Below are 16,755 nucleotides of genomic sequence, written 5' to 3'. Positions count from 1 at the left end.
CTCTTCTTTTAAGTCACAACTAAATTTTTTTGAAATAAAACACCAACATTGTCAAGAAAAAAAAGAGCAAAAAGAATATTTAGGCATTTTAGAATTTCAAATTTTATAAAATTTTACACTAAAATATTTCTTCTTTCGATCAAAAAAATATTTAATAAATTTTAAAACAGCAAAAATACCATAAAAAACAAAAGAATAGTTATTTAATAAATTTATTTATAGATTTTTTTTAATTTCCAATTTTTTTAAATCATGATATCCAAATTTTTAATATATATTATTATAATAAAATAGAGGCGTATTTTCAATTCTTAAGCTTTTTTTAATATATAATATCTATATTTTAAATCATTAAATTCACAAACTAAATAGTGGCCTATTTTCAAACTATAGGTTTGAGCAAAACGACGAACTAATAAACCTTGAGAAGAGTTATCAAAGAGGATCTGCCAAGAGTATAAATACAATGCGCCTACGGAAAGTCAATCACGTATGATTATATGGAAAATCTGCAGTTGCAATACTAAAATTAACACATAAATAAATAGATTTTATAATATATAAATTTGCACCGCAAGGCAAAAAATTATTTGAGAAAATATTTAGAAATAAAATTATGTTAAAATTTACTAGCAAGATTTCACAAAAACATAACACCAACGCCCCAAACCACATATTGCATGCTATATTACAAATATAAATGATTAGAAAATATACAGTGCTAATTTGACGAATCACTTTCTAGAATTATACAGTTTAAACAAAAAAAGCCCGTTAAATTTCCAAAATGTTTTAAGACGCATGGTGTGTATTTCGAATTTTTTCTGCTCACATATGTTTAAAAAGAATGATTTTCCTGTATGAGCACTTAAAAATTTTAATTTTAAAATTAGTTTCTTTGATACTATCGTACTTTGGAAAAGAAAAATGATGTTAAACGGCCATAAAAAATATATTTGGGTTTATTAAAATGTTTTAAAAGCACTTATAAAACTCAGTGCATATTTAATCGCGGACTTAAAGTATTTAATTTAATAGATTATTTTATTCTAACACATAATTTAACGATTTTAAATAATTTTTTTTTCGATTATAAATTTGGCTAAAAAAAACGAAATTTTTAATACCGAACACGATAAAATACAGAGTATCTTTTTTTAAATGGAATTCACTTTTGAATGCAAATTTTCAGTTATTCAAAAATTATAAATGTTATTCTATTTCGCTTGATTCTTTAATTGGTCATTGAAATAAAGGGGTCGTTTCATGTTTTCCTTTATTGGTGTCTGAGATAATTATTGCTCTGATTTTTTATCTAGCATGCTCGTTAAAAAGTAATATTTTAGTATTTTTGATATTTAGTTACATGTATAAATTTGTTATTTTTTAGTTTATTTAATTTGATTGTGTCATTTTCGAGTAGAATAAACATTACATAAATAATTCTTATATAAATATTGATAAGTAAAAGTATTATTTATGGGCTTATCTTTGTATTGTATTTTATATTTATTTTCTTCAAATAAGCTTGAATCATTTTCTTTCAGCACATCTTATTTATATCTAGGTCATCCCCTAATATTTTTAAAAAGTATTGGTTCAGTGTTTTCTTAAATCCCATTATTAATACAAAAAAAGAAAGATTTTGATGAAACTTTGGGTCATTACAAATATATTTTGTGTTATTATCCCGACACTCTAACACACTTTTCGAAATATTATAAAAATGTCCATTTTTGTATTCAAATTAGAATTCGAATGCTAGCAAATTATATTTCATTAGTACATAGTTGAAAATTTACAATATACTTGAACAAATTTGAGGGAAAAGAGTTTAAAAACCCCCTAATAATACTAAAAAAATATATAATTTTTTCGCATTCAGTAACTTATTTCATGATTCTGTTTCATTTTATTATTTATGATATTTTGTAAAATTAAAGTGCCGTTATAATAAAATTTTATGTAATTTCCCCCTTGTTTTCACTTAAATTTATTGTATTACTTAAGATAAAATCAAAAGGTTATTTAGAGGAATTTATTAATTATTTATATGCCTCGTAATTTTTATTTAATGGTTATATTATGTTCATGTAGAAATTTTTTTTACCGGCATATTTTTATTAGTTTTTATATAAATTTTAGCTCAAAAATAGAAAGTTCAAGAATGTATAGATAAGGTACAATAAATAAAATCCATTCTATAATAAATTTTTGTGCATACAAGATATCAAGATTATGATTTTTAAAATTTAGCTATTGGTTTACTGATCAGTTCAAAATCTATATATGAAATATATATTTCATTACTTTTCCCCTTAAATATTATTCTATATTTTAAATTTGCTTTCCTTTTTAGAACACATTTCGACACACTAATCAGTGTATAAATCAACTTTATTAAAATCAAAAAATCATTATATTTCATGATTGGTATTATCTCAGCCCCACACCAAATACCGAACACGGGATATTTACTTAAAAAAGAAGGCCATTTAATTGATATGACACATCAGTATGGTGAGTATAAAGGAGTAAAGATATAAAAGCACCAATGTATTTTTATCATCCTATTAAATGAAAAATCCCCTTTAGATATTTCAATATACTGTCATACAGTGCCGTATAAAACAAAAGGACAATAATTCAAGACTAGATTCAGAAACAAAAAAAAATAATATCGCTGAAATAAAGAAAAATATCATTCATAATGAGATACAAAATACCATATTTGTGCCCTATATTAGCAGGCAGACTCTGTCTAGCATCCTATATCTGTCCATGTTTCGTATCTGGCTTAATCTACGCACACCTGTTCTCCTCAATACAGAAACAGTTTTACAGCCCATACACATGTGCATACAATACTATCTCAACACCAGGAAAATTCTCGATATTCGGATGTATTTTTATTCCATTTGCTGCTTACGGAATCCGGAGATTCGTTGTTGAAAAAATTGGAATTAGTGAGTCGCCAGAGGTTAGTGCTATAAAATCTACTTGCTGTTGTAATTCTTTAACCCAAGATGTTAATGAGATGATGGAATCAAGATTTGGTGTTTATAAGTATTCAGAGGAGCCGGATTTAGACAGTGATTCTAGTGAAGCTGTTTAGACGCATTTGAAAATTTAATTTATGAATTTGAAGATTGACTCATTTTAGGGCATATTAAAAAATATTCTTCTTATATAAATTCGTCTTTTTAATTAAACTTGTTTACGGTTAGTTTTATTTTATATATTTTTACTCTTTCACCATCAAGCAATACTTTAGATTGCACAGAAAAGCGAAACATTAAAATTTGTCTCTTTTATTTCCTGTTGGTATTATATAAAAATTATTTTCGAAGTGGAAGTTAACATAGGATTGTGAAAAAAACACATAGAAGCAAGCTTAAATATGAATATACATAGTAAAGTTGTAGAGATGATGATATTCCAAAGAAAATATTAGGTTTAATGAAAGTACTTGAATTGATATGTCACAAAAGGAGAATATACACATGGTAAAGTTTTAGAGGCGATGAAAGTCTAAGAAATATAACAGTGGTTAATGAAGTAGCTTGAATTTATACATCTCTAATAAGAAAGTACACGTAGTAAAGTTATAGAGGTGATCATACTATGAGAAATACAATGGGGTTAATAAGAGAACTATAATTGATGCGTCACAAAGAATAATATACACACTGTAAAGTTATATAGGCGATGTGATTAAATTAAGCATCAATAAAATCTGCTCCATTGATAAATTACAGGTTTTAATTGATCAAGTAAATAATGAAAAGTATAATCAACCCATAAATAACAAACTACCGATTAATTCATGTTGCTTGCTATATATTTATGCTTTTATGTCAAATGTTCTTAAAACTGTGGATAGGAAATTTGTTGATATTTGATTTTAAAAGCCAATTACTTACTTTAAATTGAGCTCTTTATATATAGTGAATAATTATATTTAATTATCATGGTAATTTTAACTAAAGTAGTTTAAAATGTATTAATCTTAATTTTTAAACCCAGAAATTTTGCGAATGTGTTGTTTTTTCATGTGAATTTTTTAATTTTAATGGTATTTATATTTGGTATAGAATCAATATCTTATTCATTCTAATGTTCAGTTTTTAGAATAAAAGCTCTATTTAAACTAGGCCATTGTTTTAAATAGCTAGAAAGAATTAAAAATCAAAATTTTCCTTTATTTTAAATTTGGTGGCATTAGATATAGAATTCAAAAATCAGAAAAATCTATATATGAGAAGAACGGAACAAGAATCGGCCCATCCTGCTCTAAAAAGCGAATTTAAGCTTTTCTAGAACAAATTCAAGTGGTCAAAATCAAATCACAACCAATAAACTGCATTTTATCTTATATTTAAATATTCTTTGCTCTATTTCATAACCAATTTGTAGATAGATTTATTACATATCATGATAATCAACCCCAAATATTTTTTTGATCTTTTATTCAAGGTGTTTCAAAAAATATTATTCTAAAGATTAATTGTATTATAAAATATATATTCATTGAAACCGCTAAATATCTTGTTATTTGAGAAGTAATTTGCCTTATTTTTATACTTTATTATAATGATCTTGGTGAAGGATCTGACTAAGGGAACATATCATAATACACATTAACTTTTTTGAAAAAATATAACAAATACAGCCATATTTTTTGTTTTTTATATTTAAATATTCTTCGATTGTTCAGAAGTACGTAATTTTATGACTAGAAATGTTCTATTTTACATGATTTCAACAACGTTATATTTGCGGGGTTTTCATAATAATTTTTGGAGAGCTTCTTATCATGAATCTACTTTATCGAAGAAAATATAATAAAAATAAATTAGATCTTTGAAAATACCGGACGAAGTAGAAGCACACATGCAAGCTCTCACACTCCGCAAGACACTTGAACTCATTTCATTTGAGAGAAGAAGAGCAGTTGATGAAGAAAGATCAGAGGAAGGTGTCAAAAGATGCATCAAGGAGTTGTGCAATATTCCCAACACGCTGAACACGTCTAAATTGATAAAATCGATAAAAAGAAAATTAACCCATAAATAAGTAAAAATACTTGAAAATTACAGCCTTTGGCTACTTTTTATTTTGATTTTATACTTTTATTAAGTTATGATATTTACATCCATATATTTTGTGTAATATTTAGATGTAAATTACTACAGGCCAACATCACTTTAAATACCATTAGAAAATATTGAATGATCCTTATATTGCGAAATTTGCGTTTTTTATGGGAATAAAATGATTATAAAAATATATTTTAGCGTCGCCTAGTTTAAAACTTGGACAAATTTTTTGCCACAATTATTATTAATTTGAACATTCTCTTTTGTTTAATTATATTTCTTTTTAATTTCTAATATTTAGAATATAAAGTTCAGTTTATATTATGCACTTGCTACAAATAACAATTTTTTTATAGCAGTATATTCGGTGATATTTGATCCCCGATAAACTGTTATTATTTCAAAGTTCTTCCTTCGGTGGTTCAGAAAGCAATAGAATTAGTGGTGTAAAATCACATATACAATTTATTGCCTTTAAAATTTATGTTTCTGTATATCTTGATTGCACATATATATTCCTTTTCATATTTTCTCTACCATTTTAGACCCATTATTTGTAGATCTATCTGGTGTTGACTATTTTTTACAGACGAATGAGGGCAAGTTTTTGTAGTTAAAGAGAATTACATTTAACAGGAATTAAATAAGGTTTTTTCAATGAATAGACGCTAATAATTATGTATTTTTGGTGTTAATATTCTTTTCCTTAAATGTCTTTGTTGTTTAGATTAAACTTGATGCAATATTGATCTTTTATCATATTGTTTCCAATACATATAAAGACGATATTTTCTTGCAATTATAATGACAAGGCTTGTATGACGGCAGAAAAAAACCATTTTATTTTAATAATGTTTCATTGGTATTCTTTAATATTAAAATATAGCGAAGTATAATGGGATTCATTTTATTTTAAAAATCCACTAAATTGGCGAATATTAAATATATGAGTTTTCTGGTGTTAAGTAAAAAAAACCATTTTATATCAAGGAGATAAATATACAGAGTACAATTTTAAGCTTGTTAAATGGCTACATTTCATTAAATTCTTTATAGTTTTTACATAAAAAGCATTTTTTATAGATAATTTCAAATTTCAAAAAATAAAGTATTATAAGCTTCTGTTAATACAAGAGGCATGAGATTATATTTCACCATGTACTTGAATTTTTTAATCAATATTCTGCAATGAAATAAACAATTTATAAAATATAGTAAATTTTGGGTGGTATGGTTGAGTGGTTTACAAGTCGGACCCCAATGTGAGAGGAAGCAGGTTCCACTCCCACCCAGACCACATATTTCTGAAACAAATTTACTCTAAAGAAAAATGCCCAAGGGGGCGGCCAGTGAACAATAAAAGATAAACCATAAAGCACTGACAAGCCATGAGAAATAGGAGGTAGCTGTGTAAGTCGTTGAACTGTGCCTGTAGTATGGAAAAAGATCCCACACCGTTCAGCAAAGATATAGGTAAGTGTAGAGTGGGTTGTAGCTCGTATACCCTAGCGATGAATAGTAGACAGAATCTCCTTCCCTCCACAAAATGACAGCCACTTATGTGAAAGGGCCCCATCTCACGGTGATTACGGGTGACAAGAAGTGCTGTGGGGAGTCCCACAGAGAGATGCAGCCCTTAAGCAATAGTTTCTATTAATATAAAGCGAACTTCATAAAAAGTATTTGAAGTATAACAAGAATAAATAAAGTAAATTCGACTTGTATTGTTTTTATTTAGTAAATTTAAATTAACAGCCTTTTCGATATCTAAAAACTTCTTTTGCATATTCATGCCTCAAAAGAAAAAGAGGGGGTGAGATAGTGTATTTTAACAGTTCACTATATCAAAATTTAGATTTTTTCTAAATTTAATTGCAATATTATGATATTTTCAAAAAGCATATACGAATCTGAATCCATCAGAAAAAATATAGTTTCCGGAAAAGTATGTTTTTATCTTCTAATCAAAAGTGCAAAGATTTGGCGAAGTAAGAAGTTTCGTTTCTTATTTTTCTAAAGTATTTTATCTGTAACATATCCGCCAAACTACAAATTTTCAACGTTCTAAAGGATTTCGTATTACATAATTTTCTTCTTAAAATCAAGAACAATGAAAATAGAAATAGATATATTTTTCATGGCTAATTAGTTTTCACCCTTTGCGCATTTGTATATTTATATTTATGCCTTATGAAAAACGCTTTTCTAAAAAAAATTTGGGCATACTGTTTTTATAAACTTTTAAACTTATATTTAAGGATTATAAAAAAACAGTAGGAAAATTTTTGTAAGAAAAAATTGGATTTTTGCATTAATATTAAAATCATTATTATTTGTGTTTGGTTTTGTAAGATTACTGACTAATTCGGTAAAAAAATAGATAAATTAAAAAAAAAAATATAAAAAAACGAATTTCTTTATAAAAATACAAAATTTCACTTCGAAAAAAATTAAAAATGACTCAAATATAGATTTAATTTTCTTTTTATAGAATTTTTCGTTGGTTTTGTAAGTTTAAGAATAGAAGACATATTTTGTTATTTACCGGATACAAATTTAATTTTCTTTTTATATTTAAAATAATCACTATATAGTCATGTGGTTTTTAAATAATACTTGGTAATTTATATTTACATGAAGAAGGTTAATTAGAAAGAAATTTCAGTAATACTTTAGGGTCACGTGAAAAAATATATAAATTAATATATTTTATCTTTATTAACCAAAAAATATTATAATAATTCAAATTTATATAGGTATTTATCAAAAAATTTATAATATAAATATTTTATGTAAATTACGCATGAGAAATTTTAATAAAAATTTATTTATAGCCTGATAAAATGTTATTATTCCAAAAAACCACAATATTTTTGGAAAGTATTACAGAATTAATAATAGTGTTTTTATTTAAATGACGACTACTGATATTTTTTTTTAAAACCAGGTATTTTTTTAAAACGTGGTATTTATACAGTAGAACTCAAAACTAAGACAGATTTTTCGGCATTATTTAAATTAAAGGATATGTACAATAAAAAAAGACTTTCAATAGATATTATATGATTTAATAGATCAATAGAGAGAAATTAGCACTGAATATTATGTTTAAAATTAAAAACTTGATTATTGATTCTTATGTAAATTAGACCAAATAACAAGTGCATATAATATATAAAGTTGTATATCGTAAACATCACCATCTTCTTGATTTGTCTATATGACTTTGAATTTGTCTTTCATTACTCTGTACTTTTTTATGTATGTTATTCTACATATTTTTTGGTATCTTTTATGCAAAATAATAGCTTTAAAACGAGTTGATGTTTCTAATGCGTTTTTTAAATCCTGTTAATGCAATATATTGTTAGCCAAGCTGTGTCTATCTTTATTTATTAAATTCATAATTAGGATACGTTTTTTCTATCCTAATTATGTTATTTTTGTAAATATAATATTTTGTGAAATCCTACCAATACACAATCTCACAAATAAATTATTATACAACTTAATATATGTTTCAGCATAAGAAAATATGCGAAAAAACATTAGAGATATTATTTCCTGATACCATCGTATTCGTCAAAATTGATGCTGAAACCAAAAAAGCAGTCTTTGATTTAGTTGCCTGCAATATATATAACATGAAGTGCTTCTCATAGAATAGAATGTATGTGGCATTTAAGGATATTTAAAACACAAAAACCGCACCAGCATAAAGAGATTCATAATTTTACGCATAATTATTGCATTAAATGTTTAAATGGTGCTAGCAATATTTGTATATTATAAAGCTCAAATATGCTGCGAATGTATTGACTAGTACTTAAATTTTTTTCGCAAAAAATCACGGTGATAAAAGATTGTTTACCACGAAAAGTCAAAATAAAAATAGACACTTTTATAATAATCTTCAATGGAATTTTTACTTCGATCTAAAAAATTAAGAACACAACACTTTTTTGTGAAATACAAAAAAATAAGCTTTTTATGGACGTTGCAACAAATATTTTAATTTGGAAAGGCTATTAACGCCTTGCTCTAATGTTATTGAATATACACTTCCATAATACAATAGATGAAAAATAATTTAATGTCTCTTTCTTTGTTTTTTTTACATAGCTGAAGAATCGGGAACTACAGTTAAGAATGTAAAAAAATAACTAAACCGATCACCGATTTTGGCGAAAAATTCCTTCTTTTTTAAATGGTACATTCTAAGAGCTTTTTGCAGAAATTTTTTTTCTTCCGGGCATTCCATATTGCTTATTTCTCCTGTTTGAAATGGATCCAGCCCTGTTTTTCCTATATAGAATTCAGCCGACCTGGCATCTACGAAGCATCTACTTTTAATGTTAAAAACTGTTGGATTTTTGATAGTATCATATGTTATTTGATCGATCATGAACTGCGGTCTTATCAAACCGTTACTCTCCAATAAACCCAAGATAGCATCAACACGATTTGAACAAATCGTCCAACGAAATAATTTTTTCAAATTATCGTTTTCTTTTTTATATTCCGGGACCAGTTCGTTATGTTTTAAGATAAATGCTTCTCTTGAGGCATCATAAGACTCGCCAACCAAATTTTTATCGTTGTTTGAATTTAAATCTATCGATTTGTTTTCATCTTGTAATAAACTTATCCCGGATTCTTTGCTTGACAGAATAATAACATCTGGTTCAGTTTGATTAGAAGTGATATCATTATTTTCATTATTCAAATTTTCTGAACAAGAATGCAAATTTTGGTCTACTAACGCCGTATTTTCTGGCTCAGAACTTATTAATGCACGTTTTTCGTCCAGAAAATCTCGCCATGTTGCTTTTAAATCTTTTTTATCATCGGCATTTCTAGCTTTATCATATTCTGATATAGACATATATGATGCTTTTTCGTGGCGATTACATATGTTATCAACAATATAACTTATATGGGACATAGTTTCTCTAAAATCAAGAAATATAAAATCCCTTCTGAGATATTCGTCGGAATACCATTCTGCTTCGTTAAAATTAAGATAATTGTTAAGTTGTATAAGCTCCTCCTCATTTAAAATGTCTCTAGGTTCAACTTCTTTTATTTTTCCTAGCATACAATGTATAAAAGGATCTTTTATTTTGGATCTCAATATTTCTATGGATTTTCTATTTGCGATATTTCCGTAATGTGCTTTTGGACATATCATATGCATAACATCACCATTATATATTTCTTTGTGATAATCTTCTGGAATGACTATTTCATCTAAAAGCCTATGAAGTAGTTCAAAATCGAATACCTGCTCTATTTCTGCCGAACCCTCTTTTACATTTTCCATATCTACTAATTCCCAAAAATCATTAAAGTTAACCATATTTTTTATTTTTGTTACATTTCCGGGTATGATATGTCCTTCACAATCAATTGTAATCACCGGTAATTGAATTTTTTGTATAATATTTGTTATTGATAATTTAGTTTCATCTAGATCCCTACAATAAGCATCAAGCTCACGTGGATACATATTTGCGTCCCATAACCTACCCAAAACTCGATGTTGTGACAAGGACAAGATCCTCATATCATAGCCATTTTCTTGCAAAAATTTGATTATATATTCTATTGAATTTGGATCTTCCAGTGGATCTTTTAGTGGTTCTTCCAGTGGATCTTTTAGTGGTTCTTCCAGTGGTTCTTCCAGTGGTTCTTTTAGTGGTTCTTCCAGTGGTTCTTTTGTCGCTGGTTTAGTTCTTAACATCAGTAATGTAATATAAACAATTAGAATACATATGATCAATAGAAAAGCAATTTTCTTGCAAATTTTCATTTTCTAAAATTCTGCAGTAGTGATGTTTTTATAGTTAATAATTAATTAGATATAAATGAACTAACCCCTTTTAGTCATTTTTGTAAAATTTCAAATAAGCCAATATAAAAAATATAAATAGATAGATATATAAAGTTATTTATTAAATAGACACCATACATTGTATTTTTAATTAGCATACTGTGCATAAATATAATATTGATATTAAACAGCGAATCCTATCTATATTGTATATTAATTAAACAAAAAAAAACATATCATATTCCGGAAATGATATTAACGTTAAAATTACAAAAAAATGTAAATCGAAAATTAAAAACCAACAAATTAAATAAATGATACATAATGACAAATATGCTTATAATAAACATATAAAAACCTTTGCCTAATGCAGAATCATTTTAAATCATATGCATTTTCCCAATAAATCTTTTTAGCTACGCTTTTTATAAATCTTTTTACTAAAAAAAACCACAATTCTCTATTAATTTTAGAAAAATATTTTTCAAACATAACTTTTTTTGCTTAAAATTTTAATGTGCAAATAAAAGATTTAATCTTGCATGCTGATTTTACTTTAAAAATACTTTATTGGTATTTTAGGGATATTTTAGTAAACTTGTAAAATTTAAATGAAATCTATATTGGTTTTGGCACCTTTTTAATTTTATTTATAAACTTCTTTTAATTCACATATTTTATGAGTTAGATACAAGATATTGTATTTGCAGGCGATGGTTCCTATAAGAAAATCCCCTCTACTATTAAATTATCTGGAAGCTCGCATGTCATTACTCTGCCGTTCTAATCATTGGTAAACATCGGTATCGAGAATTTTTTGCGTGCTATTAAAATATCTTTTAAAATATATAAAAAGACGTCAAATTTAAATTCTTTTCATGTAGTTGAGTTATATATAACCATTTATTTGTAATTTTAATAATCTATAACAATTTTTTTTGAATAAAAAAATCCATTAATTATTATATTAAACTAAAAAAAATAACAATTTAAAACGCATTAGAATTATTTGCCATATATTACCCTTGGTCTTATTCTATAGATTTTCAGTTTTTGTACAGCTCAAATTTATTTGCTGATTTTAATTACCATTGCTCTAATTTATGGTCTTAGCATTCAAGTTTTAAAGGAATGATCCACATGTAATATTTAATCAACTAAAATTATATATTTACGAGCGTTATATTTGAATCACTTGATTTTTTGCATATACTAAAATATTAGAATTATGAAGTTAATATCTTTTATCTAAATTTTATTTTTATTTATTTATGCGTTAATTTTCTTTTAATCGATTTATCTATTTAGACATGTTCGGCGTGTTGGGAATATTGCACAACTTCTTGATGCATATTTAGACGTCTTCTCTTGATTTATTCTTATCAACTGCACTATTTCTCTCAAATTAGATGTGTATAAGTGTCTTGCGGAGTGTGAGAGCTTGCATGTATGCTTTACTTCGTCGTAATTTAGAACTCTTAACATATTTTTTTATGAAGTATTGTAACCATCCCACCCCAATTCATCACATAGAAAGATTTTAAAATATATAAAATTATGCATAAAATTTGTCGGCAAAATTTAACAAAAAATAACTCTAACGGCCCGAACTACAAAGAGCATGTTATATTCATAATATAAAGGATTAGAATATATACAGACCTAATTTGAAGAATCACTTTCTATAAGTATACAGTTTAAACAAAAAAACCAGTTAAGATTCCAAATTTGTTACGATGCATGGTGTCTTATTCACTTTTTTTTTGTAAATTTTTAGATTCACATATGTTTAAAAAGTAATATAATTTCTCTATTTGCATTCAAAAATGTTTATTACAAAATTATTTTGAGTAATATGATCCTATTTTTGGAAAAGAAAAATAGTAATAAACGGAAACATATAATATACCAGATTTCATAGAAATTTTATGAAAGCATATATAAATACCTGGGCATATTTTATCTCGGACATAAAATATTTTCATGTAATTATTCTATTCTTCAGAATAATTTAACCATTTTAAAAAATTTTTGTTTTGGATTTAAATTGATCTAGAAAAAACGTAATTTTTAACACAAAACACAATAAAATACAGAATATCTTTTTTTATTGAAATTCACATTTTAATGAAAATTTTTGGTTATGTTAAGATTTATAAATTTTATTTTATTTCGCGTGATTCTTTGATTGGTCATTGAAATATAAGGGTCGTTACAGTTTCTTCTTTAAAGGAGTCTGAGATCCTTATTTCTCTGATATTTTAAGTTAGCATGTCCATTTTAAAGTAATATTTAGTGTTTTTGATATTTAGTTACACATATAAATTTTCTTATTTTCAATTTATATAATTTGATTGTGTAAATTCTCAGTAGGAAGAAAAATACATTAATATTTCTTAAACAAATATTGATATAAATAAGTTTTAAGTATGAGCTAATTTTGGATTGTATTTTATATTTATTTTCTCCGAATAAGCTTGAATCGTTTTCTGTCAGCACATATTATATATATCTAGGTATATCCCCCAATATTTTCGCAAAATATTGGGCAAGTATCATCTTAAATCCTATTTTTAATACAAAAAAAGAGTGATTTTGAGACAACTTTGTGTTATTACAAATATATTTTGTGATATTATCTCAACACTCTTGCAAATTTTTCAACGTATTATAGAAATGTCTAATTTTTATCTTTCAATTGTAATTTGAATAATGGCAAATTATATTTTATATGTACATAGCTGAAAATTTACAATATACTTAAACAAATTCGAGGAAATAATGCTTTAAAATTCACCTAATGATGCAAAAAAATAAATAATTTTTTAACATTTTAGGAACTTATTGCAGGATTCAGTTACATTTTATTATTCATTCATGATATTTTGTAATAATCAAGTACCTCTATAATGAAATTTTTGGTAATTCCCACTTGTTTTCATTTAAATTTATTGTATTACTTAGGATAAAATCAAAAAGTTATTTACCGGAATTTATTAATTATTTATATGCCTCGTAATTTTTATTTGATTGTTATATTATGTTGATGTAGAAATTTTGTTGGCATCTTTTCTTAAAATTTTAGCTCAAAAGTGGAAGGTCAAAGAAAGTATAGATAAGTACTAAAATAAAATCCATTACATAATAAATTTTTGCGCATACGACATAAAAAGATTATGATTTTTGAAATTTAGCTATTGGTTTACTGATCAGTTCAAAATCTATATGTGAAATATACATTTCATTACTTTTCCCCTTAAATATTATTCTATATTTTAAATTTGCTTTCCTTTTTAGAACACATTTCGACACACTAATCAGTATATAAATCAACTTTATTAAAATCAAAAAATCATTATATTTCATGATTGGCTTTATCTCAGCCCGACACCAAATACCGAACACGGGATATTTACTTAAAAAAGAAGGCCATTTAATTGATATGACACATCAGTATGGTGAGTATAAAGAGTAAAGATATAAAAGCACCAATGTATTTTTATCATCCTATTAAATGAAAAATCCCCTTTAGATACTTCAATATACTGTCATACAGTGCGTATAAAACAAAAGGACAATAATTAAAGACTAGATTCAGAAACAAAAAAAAAATAATATCGCCGAAATAAACAAAAATATCATTCATAATGAGATACAAAATACCATACTTGTGCCCTATATTAGCAGGCAGACTCTGTCTAGCATCCTATATCTGTCCATGTTTCGTATCTGGCTTAATCTACGCACACCTGTTCTCCTCAATACAGAAACAGTTTTACAGCCCATACACATGTGCATACAATACTATCTCAACACCAGGAAAATTCTCGATATTTGGATTTATTTTGATTCCATTCGCTGCTTACGGAATACGGTGATTCGTTGTTGAAAAAATCGGAATTAATGAGCCGCCCGAGGTTAGTGCTATAAAATCTACTTGCGGTTGTAATTCTTTAACCCAAGATGTTAATGAGATGATGGAATCAAGATTTGGTGTTTATAAGTATTCGGAGGAGCCGGATTTAGACAGTGATTCTAGTGAAGCTGTTTAGACGCATGTGAAAATTTAATTTATGAATTTGAAGATTGACTCATTTTAGGGCATATTAAAATATTTATTATTTATTTATGGGTTAATTTTCTTTTTATCGATTTTATCTATTTAGACGTGGTAACGTGTTAGAATATTGCACAACTCCTAGATGAATCTTTTGACACCTTCACCTGATCTATCTTCATCAACTGCACTTCTTCTCTCGAATGAGATATGTTCAATTGTCTTGTGGAGTGTGAGAGCTTTCATGCATGCTTCTACTTCATCCAGAATTTTTAACTCCTTAACATATTTTTATGATTATTTGTGACCACCCCATCCCAAGTCATCACATATGGTATTATTCTTGGTTTACATTCGTAAATTAAACCAAGAAAGTTTGCCAAGATATCATACTTCCCATGTTTTTTATTCACACCTTCAGTTAAGCTATCAATGCTAGTTATACCTATTTCAATCAGCGTAATCATATTTTCTTTTTTATCGTGTAGAAAATATCAGATCTATTTTTTTAGATTAAAATATCAGTTTTTATTCGGGTATCAACTTTGATTTCTGCATTTTCGTTTTCGCTGATCTCTTGTACTGAGTGAGTTCAGATTTTTTTGAAGTTGTATCGTCTTGATAGGACGAAATGAAAAAATCTTACGATTTCATTGTTTCTTCGCGTGTAAATATGCCCTAACATTCTCTGACATCTTGTTGCAAGGCGATCAACTGTTTTCATGGCTTCGTTACAATGTGGGCATTTTATTATCTCGCCGAAAAACAGATTTCTGTCTTGAGTTAAACAGAATTATCCTTCTTCAGTTGATTTATTTTGCCGTTCTTTATCCATCTTGATGATGTAAAAATATAAACCTTATCATTTTTCATGGCTAGATAAAGTTTTTGGTGCAATGGTTTTTCTTTTAATTTGCCCAATAGACTTTCTTGCTGCTTGTTCCTTAGTTGTTTAATATCGGTGATATTGGCATGATATTTTTTTAAAGATATTCTTCAATTAGTGAGAGATGTGTCTTGTTATATTTAACCACTTTTAAAATTGCAGCCATCTTAGGTGAACGTTTTTAAAAGTTTTCAAGTCAATTTTTTTAGCTGATAGATCATCTTCTCGGCTATAAATTCAATATAGAATAGCCCACGTCTTATTTATTTTATCTTTATATATAATCTTTGTTAATTACTTGGCTGGTGGTGAAAAGAAAATTCGTTTAAAATATCCCTTATTTTTCATCAAGTTCTATGTACTCTTTAAATTCTATTTATCAACCTATATGGTAATTTATGTGTGATGTTGCATGTTCATTAATGTCTACAAATAAATTTCAAGCCTTAAGTTTAGCCTTACATAAATTTCTTATTCGATTTAGTATTTGTTCTGCAATTATTTTTATAGTTTCTTGCTTTTTGCTCCAAATTGCTATTCTCAATTACTCCAAGATATTTATAGGCTGCCGGGCCTTCAAATAATGTTGCTACATCAGCACATATTTCATGGTTCGTGGCAGATTTGTTTTTGTTTATTTCAGACCTCTGCATTAAAGAAAGTATATTTTACGTCAATCATATGAATAAGTGTTTTTGTAGTTCTTGAGTTTTATCAAAGGTCATCTTTGAAGAGTAGGTGATTTGTTGTATAGTACTTTGCATCGTTAATTACACTTACCCCTAAAAAGAGTTTATAAATCTTCTGCTTAAGGGATAAATACATAGAACGAAATAAAAAGGTGACAGATTGTCTCTCTGTAGTATTAACTATTTATTCT

The sequence above is a fragment of the Rhyacophila brunnea genome, unplaced genomic scaffold (assembly GCF_057557595.1).
Source record: "Rhyacophila brunnea isolate RB1 unplaced genomic scaffold, BYU_Rbru_1.0 scaffold_68, whole genome shotgun sequence".
Taxonomy (NCBI): domain Eukaryota; kingdom Metazoa; phylum Arthropoda; class Insecta; order Trichoptera; family Rhyacophilidae; genus Rhyacophila; species Rhyacophila brunnea.
This window is presented reverse-complemented; position numbering follows the sequence as displayed.